The sequence below is a fragment of the Osmia lignaria genome, unplaced genomic scaffold (assembly GCF_051020975.1).
Source record: "Osmia lignaria lignaria isolate PbOS001 unplaced genomic scaffold, iyOsmLign1 scaffold0016, whole genome shotgun sequence".
NCBI lineage: Eukaryota > Metazoa > Arthropoda > Insecta > Hymenoptera > Megachilidae > Osmia > Osmia lignaria.
Window position 1 is genome coordinate 4,155,926 of NW_027478168.1, and position 12,801 is coordinate 4,168,726.

Below are 12,801 nucleotides of genomic sequence, written 5' to 3' on the forward strand. Positions count from 1 at the left end.
GTTTCCGAGATATTTGCAGATTTATCTCAAGGGAAGGGGCTTGACGGACATATTTCGAGATATTTCTTCTTCTCGTTGTTCTTCTTCTGCACAGCTAAGCTGGAAGTGGCGTTTGCAGCTCGCAATAGTGCAGAGTTATCTCAAAGAAAGGGGCCACGGTGTTTCTGTATCTCTATTATGTTGGTGCGGCTTCGGAACTTTTAAATATCTTGATATATCTCGAGAACTACGCATCTGATCAAAAAATATCATAGAACATAGAAAGTAGGAAACTTAATTCTCTACAAAAAAGGTCTCTTAACATTTTGCCATAGCTCGCTTCGTTTCCGAGATATTTGCAGATTTATCTCAAGGGAAGGGGCCTGACGGACATATTTCGAGATATTTCTTCTTCTTGTTGTTCTTCTTCTGCACAGCTAAGCTGGAAGTGGCATTTCCAGCTCGCAATAGTGCAGAGTTATCGCAAAGAAAGGGGACACGGTGTTTCTGTATCTCTATTATGTTGGTGCGGCTTCGGAACTTTTAAATATCTTGATATATCTCGAGAACTACGCATCTCATCAAAAAATATCATAGAACATAAAAAGTAGGAAACTTAATTCTCTACAAATAAGGTCTCTTAACATTTTGCCATAGCTCGCTTCGTTTCGGAGATATTTGCAGATTTATCTCAAGGGATGGGGCCTGACGGACATATTTCGAGATATTTCTTCTTCTTGTTGTTCTTCTTCTGCACAGCTAAGCTGGAAGTGGCATTTGCGGCTCGCACTAGTGCAGAGTTATCTCAAAGAAAGGGGCCACGGTGTTTCTGTATCTCTATTATGTTGGTGCGGCTTCGGAACTTTTAAATATCTTGATATATCTCGAGAACTACGCATCTGATCAAAAAATATCATACTACATAAAACGTAGGAAACTTAATTCTCTACAAGAAAGGTCTCTTAACATTTTGCCATAGCTCGCTTCGTTTTCGAGGTATTTGCAGATTTATCTCAAGGGAAGGGGCCTGACGGACATATTTCGAGATATTTCTTCTTCTTGTTGTTCTTCTTCTGCACAGCTAAGCTGGAAGTGGCATTTTCAGCTCGCAATAGTGCATAGTTATCTCAAAGAAAGGGGCCACGGTGTTTCTGTATCTCTATTATGTTGGTGCGGCTTCGGAACTTTTAAATATCTTGATATATCTCGAGAACTACGCATCTGATCAAAAAATATCATAGAACATAAAAGGTAGGAAACTTAATTCTCTACAAAAAAGGTCTCTTAACATTTTGCCATAGCTCGCTTCGTTTCCGAGATATTTGCAGATTTATCTCAAGGGAAGGGGCCTAACGGACATATTTCGTGATATTTCTTCTTCTTGTTGTTCTTCTTCTGCACAGCTAAGCTGGAAGTGGCATTTGCTACTCGCAATAGTGCAGAGTTATCTCAAAGAAAGGGGCCACGGTGTTTCTGGATCTCTATTATGTTGGTGCGGCTTCGGAACTTTTAAATATCTCGATATATCTCGAGAACAACGCATCTGATCAAAAAATATCATAGAACATAAAAAGTAGGAAACTTAATTCTCTACAACAAAGGTCTCTTAACATTTTGCCATAGCTCGCTTCGTTTCCGAGATATTTGCAGATTTATCTCAAGTGAAGGGGCCTGACGGACATATTTCGAGATATTTCTTCTTCTTGTTGTCCTTCTTCTGCACAGCTAAGCTGGAAGTGGCATTTGCGGCTCGCACTAGTGCAGAGTTATCTCAAAGAAAGGGGCCACGGTGTTTCTGTATCTCTATTATGTTGGTGCGGCTTCGGAACTTTTAAATATCTTGATATATCTCGAGAACTACGCATCTGATCAAAAAATATCATACTACATACAAAGTAGGAAACTTAATTCTCTACAAGAAAGGTCTCTTAACATTTTGCCATAGCTCGCTTCGTTTTCGAGGTATTTGCAGATTTATCTCAAGGGAAGGGGCCTGACGGACATATTTCGAGATATTTCTTCTTCTTGTTGTTCTTCTTCTGCACAGCTAAGCTGGAAGTGGCATTTTCAGCTCGCAATAGTGCATAGTTATCTCAAAGAAAGGGGCCACGGTGTTTCTGTATCTCTATTATGTTGGTGCGGCTTCGGAACTTTTAAATATCTTGATATATCTCGAGAACTACGCATCTGATCAAAAAATATCATAGAACATAAAAGGTAGGAAACTTAATTCTCTACAAAAAAGGTCTCTTAACATTTTGCCATAGCTCGCTTCGTTTCCGAGATATTTGCAGATTTATCTCAAGGGAAGGGGCCTAACGGACATATTTCGTGATATTTCTTCTTCTTGTTGTTCTTCTTCTGCACAGCTAAGCTGGAAGTGGCATTTGCTACTCGCAATAGTGCAGAGTTATCTCAAAGAAAGGGGCCACGGTGTTTCTGTATCTCTATTATGTTGGTGCGGCTTCGGAACTTTTAAATATCTTGATATATCTCGAGAACAGCGCATCTGATCAAAAAATATCATAGAACATAAAAAGTAGGAAACTTAATTGTCTACAACAAAGGTCTCTTAACATTTTGCCATAGCTCGCTTCGTTTCCGAGATATTTGCAGATTTATCTCGAGGGAAGGGGCCTGACGGACATATTTCGAGATATTTCTTCTTCTTGTTGTTCTTCTTCTGCACAGCTAAGCTGGAAGTGGCATTTGCAGCTCGCAATAGTGCAGAGTTATCTCAAAGAAAGGGGCCACGGTGTTTCTGTATCTCTATTATGTTGGTGCGGCTTCGGAACTTTTAAATATCTTGATATATCTCGAGAACTACGCATCTGATCAAAAAATATCATAGAACATAAAAAGTAGGAAACTAAATTCTCTACAAAAAAGGTCTCTTGACATTTTGCCATAGCTCGCTTCGTTTCCGAGATATTTGCAGATTTATCTCAAGGGAAGGGGCCTAACGGACATATTTCGAGATATTTCTTCTTCTTGTTGTTCTTCTTCTGCACAGCTAAACTGGAAGTGGCATTTCCAGCTCGCAATAGTGCAGAGTTATCTCAAAGAAAGGGGCCACGGTGTTTCTGTATCTCTATTATGTTGGTGCGGCTTCGGAACTTTTAAATATCTTGATATATCTCGAGAACTACGCGTCTGATCAAAAAATATCATAGAACATAAAAAGTAGGAAACATAATTCTCTACAAAAAAGGTGTCTTAACATTTTGCCATAGCTCGCTTCGTTTCCGAGATATTTGCAGATTTATCTCAAGGGAAGGGGCCTGACGGACATATTTCGAGATATTTCTTCTTCTTGTTGTCCTTCTCCTGCACAGCTAAGCTGGAAGTGGCATTTGCGGCTCGCACTAGTGCAGAGTTATCTCAAAGAAAGGGGCCACGGTGTTTCTGTACCTCTATTATATTGGTGCGGCTTCGGAACTTTTACGTATCTTGATATATCTCGAGAACTACGCATCTGATCAAAAAATATCATAGAACATAAAAAGTAGGAAACTTAATTCTCTACAACAAAGGTCTCTTAACATTTTGCCATAGCTCGCTTCGTTTCCGAGATATTTGCAGATTTATCTCGAGGGAAGGGGCCTGACGGACATATTTCGAGATATTTCTTCTTCTTGTTGTTCTTCTTCTGCACAGCTAAGCTGGAAGTGGCATTTGCGGCTCGCACTAGTGCAGAGTTATCTCAAAGAAAGGGGCCACGGTGTTTCTGGATCTCTATTATGTTGGTGCGGCTTCGGAACTTTTAAATATCTCGATATATCTCGAAAACTACGCTTCTGATCAAAAAATATCATAGAACATAAATTGTAGGAAACATAATTCTCTACAAAAAAGGTCTCTTAACATTTTGCCATAGCTCGTTTCGTTTCCGAGATATTTGCAGATATATCTCAAGGGAAGGGGCCTGACGGACATATTTCGAGATATTTCTTCTTCTTGTTGTTCTTCTTCTGCACAGCTAAGCTGGAAGTGGCATTTGCGGCTCGCACTAGTGCAGAGTTATCTCAAAGAAAGGGGCCACAGTGTTTCTGTATCTCTATTATGTTGGTGCGGCTTCGGAACTTTTAAATATCATGATATATCTCGAGAACTACGCATCTGATCAAAAAATATCATAGAACATAAAAAGTAGGAAACTTAATTCTCTACAAAAAAGGTCTCTTAACATTTTGCCATAGCTCGCTTCGTTTCCGAGATATTTGCAGATTTATCTCGAGGGAAGGGGCCTGACGGACATATTTCGAGATATTTCTTCTTCTTGTTGTTCTTCTTCTGCATAGCTAAGCTGGAAGTGGCATTTGCGGCTCGCACTAGTGCAGAGTTATCTCAAAGAAAGGGGCCACGGTGTTTCTGTATCTCTATTATGTTGGTGCGGCTTCGGAACTTTTAAATATCTTGATATATCTCGAGAACTACGCATCTGATCAAAAAATATCATAGAACATAAAAAGTAGGAAACTTAATTCTCTACAAATAAAGTCTCTTAACATTTTGCCTTAGCTCGCTTCGTTTCCGAGATATTTGCAGATTTATCTCAAGGGAAGGGGCCTGAGGGACATATTTGGAGATATTTCTTCTTCTTGTTGTTCTTCTTCTGCACAGCTAAGCTGGAAGTGGCATTTGCGGCCCGCACTAGTGCAGAGTTATCTCAAAGAAAGGGGCCACGGTGTTTCTGTATCTCTATTATGTTGGTGCGGCTTCGGAACTTTTAAATATCTCGATATATCTCGAAAACTACGCTTCTGATCAAAAAATATCATAGAACATAAATTGTAGGAAACATAATTCTCTACAAAAAAGGTCTCTTAACATTTTGCCATAGCTCGTTTCGTTTCCGAGATATTTGCAGATATATCTCAAGGGAAGGGGCCTGACGGACATATTTCGAGATATTTCTTCTTCTTGTTGTTCTTCGTCTGCACAGCTAAACTGGAAGTGGCGTTTCCAGCTCGCAATAGCGCAGAGTTATCTGAAAGAAAGGGGCCACGGTGTTGCTGTATCTCTATTATGTTGGTGCGGCTTCGGAACTTTTAAATATCTTGATATATCTCGAGAACTAAGCATCTGATCAAAAAATATCATAGAACATAAAAAGTAGGAAACTTAATTCTCTACAAAAAAGGTCTGTTAACATTTTGCCATATCTCGCTTCGTTTCCGAGATATTTGCAGATTTATCTCGAGGGAAGGGGCCTGACGGACATATTTCGAGATATTTCTTCTTCTTGTTGTTCTTCTTCTGCACAGCTAAGCTGGAAGTGGCTTTTGCGGCTCGCACTAGTGCAGAGTTATCTCAAAGAAAGGGGCCACGGTGTTTCTGTATCTCTATTATGTTGGTGCGGCTTCGGAACTTTTAAATATCTCGATATATCTCGAGAACTACGCATCTGATCAAAAAATATCATAGAACATAAAAAGTAGGAAACTTAATTCTCTACAAAAAAGGTCTCTTAACATTTTGCCATAGCTCGCTTCGTTTCCGAGATATTTGCTGATTTATCTCAAGGGAAGGGGCCTGACGGACATATTTCGAGATATTTCTTCTTCTCGTTGTTCTTCTTCTGCACAGCTAAGCTGGAAGTGGCATTTGCGGCCCGCACTAGTGCAGAGTTATCTCAAAGAAAGGGGCCACGGTGTTTGTATCTCTATTATGTTGGTGCGGCTTCGGAACTTTTAAATATCTCGATATATCTCGAAAACTACGCTTCTGATCAAAAAATATCATACAACATAACTTGTAGGAGACATAATTCTCTACAAAAAAGGTCTCTTAACATTTTGCCATAGCTCGCTTCGTTTCCGAGATATTTGCAGATATATCTCAAGGGAAGGGGCCTGACGGACATATTTCGAGATATTTCTTCTTCTTGTTGTTCTTCTTCTGCACAGCTAAGCTGGAAGTGGCATTTGCAGCTCGCAATAGTGCAGAGTTATCTCAAAGAAAGGGGCCACGGTGTTTCTGTATCTCTATTATGTTGGTGCGGCTTCGGAACTTTTAAATATCTCGATATATCTCGAAAACTACGCTTCTCATCAAAAAATATCATAGAACATAACTTGTAGGAGACATAATTCTCTACAAAAAAGGTCTCTTAACATTTTGCCATAGCTCGCTTCGTTTCCGAGATATTTGCAGATATATCTCAAGGGAAGGGGCCTGACAGACATATTTCGAGATATTTCTTCTTCTTGTTGTTCTTCTTCTGCACAGCTAAACTGGAAGTGGCATTTCCAGCTCGCAATAGAGCAGAGTTATCTGAAAGAAAGGGGCCACGGTGTTTCTGTATCTCTATTATGTTGGTGCGGCTTCGGAACTTTTAAATATCTTGATATATCTCGAGAACTACGCATCTGATCAAAAAATATCATAGAACATAAAAAGTAGGAAACTTAATTCTCTACAAAAAAGGTCTCTTAACATTTTGCCATAGCTCGTTTCGTTTCCGAGATATTTGCAGATTTATCTCAAGGGAAGGGGCCTGACGGACATATTTCGAGATATTTCTTCTTCTTGTTGTTCTTCTTCTGCACAGCTAAGCTGGAAGTGGCATTTGCGGCTCGCACTAGTGCAGAGTTATCTCAAAGAAAGGGGCCACGGTGTTTCTGGATCTCTATTATGTTGGTGCGGCTTCGGAACTTTTAAATATCTTGATATATCTCGAGAACTACGCATCTGATCAAAAAATATCATAGAACATAAAAAGTACGAAACATAATTCTCTACAAAAAAGGTCTCTTAACATTTTGCCATAGCTCATTTCGTTTCCGAGATATTTGCAGATATATCTCAAGGGAAGGGGCCTGACGGACATATTTCGAGATATTTCTTCTTCTTGTTGTTCTTCTTCTGCACAGCTAAACTGGAAGTGGCGTTTCCAGCTCGCAATAGCGCAGAGTTATCTGAAAGAAAGGGGCCACGGTGTTGCTGTATCTCTATTATGTTGGTACGGCTTCGGAACTTTTAAATATCTTGATATATCTCGAGAACTACGCATCTGATCAAAAAATATCATAGAACATAAAAACTAGGAAACTTAATTCTCTACAAAAAAGGTCTCTTAACATTTTGCCATAGCTCGCTTCGTTTCCGAGATATTTGCAGATTTATCTCGAGGGAAGGGGCCTGACGGACATATTTCGAGATATTTCTTCTTCTTGTTGTTCTTCTTCTGCACAGCTAAGCTGGAAGTGGCTTTTGCGGCTCGCACTAGTGCAGAGTTATCTCAAAGAAAGGGGCCACGGTGTTTCTGTATCTCTATTATGTTGGTGCGGCTTCGGAACTTTTAAACATCTCGATATATCTCGAAAACTACGCTGCTGATCAAAAAATATCATAGAACATAAATTGTAGAAAACTTAATTCCCTACAAAAAAGGTCTCTTAACATTTTGCCATAGCTCGCTTCGTTTCCGAGATATATGCAGATGTATCTCAAGGGAAGGGGCCTGACGGACATATTTCGAGATATTTCTTCTTCTTGTTGTTCTTCTTCTGCACAGCTAAGCTGGAAGTGGCATTTGCAGCTCGCAATAGTGCAGAGTTATCTCAAAGAAAGGGGCCACGGTGTTTCTGTATCTCTATTATGTTGGTGCGGCTTCGGAACTTTTAAATATCTCGATATATCTCGAAAACTACGCTTCTGATCAAAAAATATCATAGAACATAACTTATAGAAGACATAATTCTCTACAAAAAAGGTGTCTTAACATTTTGCCATAGCTCGCTTCGTTTCCGAGATATTTGCAGATATATCTCAAGGGAAGGGGCCTGACGGACATATTTCGAGATATTTCTTCTTCTTGTTGTTCTTCTTCTGCACAGCTAAGCTGGAAGTGGCATTTGCAGCTCGCAATAGTGCAGAGTTATCTCAAAGAAAGGGGCCACGGTGTTTCTGTATCTCTATTATGTTGGTGCGGCTTCGGAACTTTTAAATATCTCGATATATCTCGAAAACTACGCTTCTGATCAAAAAATATCATAGAACATAACTTATAGAAGACATAATTCTCTACAAAAAAGGTGTCTTAACATTTTGCCATAGCTCGCTTCGTTTCCGAGATATTTGCAGATATATCTCAAGGGAAGGGGCCTGACGGACATATTTCGAGATATTTCTTCTTCTTGTTGTTCTTCTTCTGCACAGCTAAACTGGAAGTGGCATTTCCAGCTCGCAATAGTGCAGAGTTATCTCAAAGAAAGGGGCCACGGTGTTTCTGTATCTCTATTATGTTGGTGCGGCTTCGGAACTTTTAAATATCTCGATATATCTCGAGAACTACGCATCTGATCAAAAAATATCATAGAACATAAAAAGTAGGAAACTTAATTCTCTACAAAAAAGGTCTCTTAACATTTTGCCATAGCTCGCTTCGTTTCCGAGATATTTGCAGATTTATCTCAAGGGAAGGGGCCTGACGGCCATATTTCGAGATATTTCTTCTTCTTGTTGTTCTTCTTCTGCACAGCTAATCTGGAAGTGGCATTTCCAGCTCGCAATAGTGCAGAGTTATCTCAAAGAAAGGGGCCACGGTGTTTCTGTATCTCTATTATGTGGGTGCGGCTTCGGAACTTTTAAATATCTTGATATATCTCGAGAACTACGCATCTGATCAAAAAATATCATAGAACATAAAAAGTAGGAAACTTGATTCTCTACAAATAAAGTCTCTTAACATTTTGCCTTAGCCCGCTTCGTTTCCGAGATATTTGCAGATTTATCTCAAGGGAAGGGGCCTGAGGGACATATTTGGAGATATTTCTTCTTCTTGTTGTTCTTCTTCTGCACAGCTAAGCTGGAAGTGGCATTTGCGGCCCGCACTAGTGCAGAGTTATCTCAAAGAAAGGGGCCACGGTGTTTCTGTATCTCTATTATGTTGGTGCGGCTTCGGAACTTTTAAATATCTCGATATATATCGAAAACTACGCTTCTGATCAAAAAATATCATAGAACATAACTTGTAGGAGACATAATTCTCTACAAAAAAGGTCTCTTAACATTTTGCCATAGCTCGCTTCGTTTCCGAGATATTTGCAGATATATCTCAAGGGAAGGGGCCTGACGGACATATTTCGAGATATTTCTTCTTCTTGTTGTTCTTCTTCTGCACAGCTAAGCTGGAAGTGGCATTTGCAGCTCGCAATAGTGCAGAGTTATCTCAAAGAAAGGGGCCACGGTGTTTCTGTATCTCTATTATGTTGGTGCAGCTTCGGAACTTTTAAATATCTTGATATATCTCGAGAACAACGCATCTGATCAAAAAATATCATAGAACATAAAAAGTAGAAAACTTAATTCTCTACAAAAAAGGTCTCTTAACATTTTGCCATAGCTCGCTTCGTTTCCGAGATATATGCAGATTTATCTCAAGGGAAGGGGCCTGACGGACATATTTCGAGATATTTCTTCTTCTTGTTGTTCTTCTTCTGCACAGCTAAGCTGGAAGTGGCATTAGCAGCTCGCAATAGTGCAGAGTTATCTGAAAGAAAGGGGCCACGGTGTTTCTGTATCTCTATTATGTTGGTGCGGCTTCGGAACTTTTAAATATCTCGATATATCTCGAAAACTACGCTTCTGATCAAAAAATATCATAGAACATAACTTATAGAAGACATAATTCTCTACAAAAAAGGTGTCTTAACATTTTGCCATAGCTCGCTTCGTTTCCGAGATATTTGCAGATATATCTCAAGGGAAGGGGCCTGACGGACATATTTCGAGATATTTCTTCTTCTTGTTGTTCTTCTTCTGCGCAGCTAAACTGGAAGTGGCATTTCCAGCTCGCAATAGTGCAGAGTTATCTCAAAGAAAGGGGCCACGGTGTTTCTGTATCTCTAGTATGTTGGTGCGGCTTCGGAACTGTTAAATATCTTGATATATCTCGAGAACTACGCATCTGATCAAAAAATATCATAGAACATAAAAAGTAGGAAACTTAATTCTCTACAAAAAAGGTCTCTTAACATTTTGCCATAGCTCGCTTCGTTTCCGAGATATTTGCAGATTTATCTCAAGGGAAGGGGCCTGACGGACATATTTCGAGATATTTCTTCTTCTTGTTGTTCTTCTTCTGCACAGCTAAACTGGAAGTGGCGTTTCCAGCTCGCAATAGCGTAGAGTTATCTGAAAGAAAGGGGCCACGGTGTTGCTGTATCTCTATTATGTTGGTGCGGCTTCGGAACTTTTAAATATCTTGATATATCTCGAGAACTACCCATCTGATCAAAAAATATCGTAGAACATAAAAAGTAGGAAACTTAATTCTCTACAAAAAAGGTCTCTTAACATTTTGCCATAGCTCGCTTCGTTTCCGAGATATTTGCGGATTTATATCGAGGGAAGGGGCCTGACGGACATATTTCGAGATATTTCTTCTTCTTGTTGTTCTTCTTCTGCACAGCTAAGCTGGAAGTGGCTTTTGCGGCTCGCACTAGTGCAGAGTTATCTCAAAGAAAGGGGCCACGGTGTTTCTGTATCTCTATTATGTTGGTGCGGCTTCGGAACTTTTAAATATCTCGATATATCTCGAGAACTACGCATCTGATCAAAAAATATCATAGAACATAAAAAGTAGGAAACTTAATTCTCTACAAAAAAGGTCTCTTAACATTTTGCCATAGCTCGCTTCGTTTCCGAGATATTTGCAGATTTATCTCAAGGGAAGGGGCCTGACGGCCATATTTCGAGATATTTCTTCTTCTTGTTGTTCTTCTTCTGCACAGCTAAACTGGAAGTGGCATTTCCAGCTCGCAATAGTGCAGAGTTATCTCAAAGAAAGGGGCCACGGTGTTTCTGTATCTCTATTATGTGGGTGCGGCTTCGGAACTTTTAAATATCTTGATATATCTCGAGAACTACGCATCTGATCAAAAAATATCATAGAACATAAAAAGTAGGAAACTTGATTCTCTACAAATAAAGTCTCTTAACATTTTGCCTTAGCTCGCTTCGTTTCCGAGATATTTGCAGATTTATCTCAAGGGAAGGGGCCTGAGGGACATATTTGGAGATATTTCTTCTTCTTGTTGTTCTTCTTCTGCACAGCTAAGCTGGAAGTGGCATTTGCGGCCCGCACTAGTGCAGAGTTATCTCAAAGAAAGGGGCCACGGTGTTTCTGTATCTCTATTATGTTGGTGCGGCTTCGGAACTTTTAAATATCTCGATATATATCGAAAACTACGCTTCTGATCAAAAAATATCATAGAACATAACTTGTAGGAGACATAATTCTCTACAAAAAAGGTCTCTTAACATTTTGCCATAGCTCGCTTCGTTTCCGAGATATTTGCAGATATATCTCAAGGGAAGGGGCCTGACGGACATATTTCGAGATATTTCTTCTTCTTGTTGTTCTTCTTCTGCACAGCTAAGCTGGAAGTGGCATTTGCAGCTCGCAATAGTGCAGAGTTATCTCAAAGAAAGGGGCCACGGTGTTTCTGTATCTCTATTATGTTGGTGCAGCTTCGGAACTTTTAAATATCTTGATATATCTCGAGAACAACGCATCTGATCAAAAAATATCATAGAACATAAAAAGTAGAAAACTTAATTCTCTACAAAAAAGGTCTCTTAACATTTTGCCATAGCTCGCTTCGTTTCCGAGATATATGCAGATTTATCTCAAGGGAAGGGGCCTGACGGACATATTTCGAGATATTTCTTCTTCTTGTTGTTCTTCTTCTGCACAGCTAAGCTGGAAGTGGCATTAGCAGCTCGCAATAGTGCAGAGTTATCTGAAAGAAAGGGGCCACGGTGTTTCTGTATCTCTATTATGTGGGTGCGGCTTCGGAACTTTTAAATATCTTGATATATCTCGAGAACTACGCATCTGATCAAAAAATATCATAGAACATAACTTGTAGGAGACATAATTCTCTACAAAAAAGGTCTCTTAACATTTTGCCATAGCTCGCTTCGTTTCCGAGATATTTGCAGATATATCTCAAGGGAAGGGGCCTGACGGACATATTTCGAGATATTTCTTCTTCTTGTTGTTCTTCTTCTGCACAGCTAAGCTGGAAGTGGCATTTGCAGCTCGCAATAGTGCAGAGTTATCTCAAAGAAAGGGGCCACGGTGTTTCTGTATCTCTATTATGTTGGTGCAGCTTCGGAACTTTTAAATATCTTGATATATCTCGAGAACAACGCATCTGATCAAAAAATATCATAGAACATAAAAAGTAGAAAACTTAATTCTCTACAAAAAAGGTCTCTTAACATTTTGCCATAGCTCGCTTCGTTTCCGAGATATATGCAGATTTATCTCAAGGGAAGGGGCCTGACGGACATATTTCGAGATATTTCTTCTTCTTGTTGTTCTTCTTCTGCACAGCTAAGCTGGAAGTGGCATTAGCAGCTCGCAATAGTGCAGAGTTATCTGAAAGAAAGGGGCCACGGTGTTTCTGTATCTCTATTATGTTGGTGCGGCTTCGGAACTTTTAAATATCTCGATATATCTCGAAAACTACGCTTCTGATCAAAAAATATCATAGAACATAACTTGTAGGAGACATAATTCTCTACAAAAAAGGTCTCTTAACATTTTGCCATAGCTCGCTTCGTTTCCGAGATATTTGCAGATATATCTCAAGGGAAGGGGCCTGACGGACATATTTCGAGATATTTCTTCTTCTTGTTGTTCTTCTTCTGCACAGCTAAGCTGGAAGTGGCATTTGCGGCTCGCACTAGTGCAGAGTTATCTCAAAGAAAGGGGCCACGGTGTTTCTGTATCTCTATTATGTTGGTGCGACTTCGGAACTTTTAAATATCTTGATATATCTCGAGAAGTACGCATCTGATCAAAAA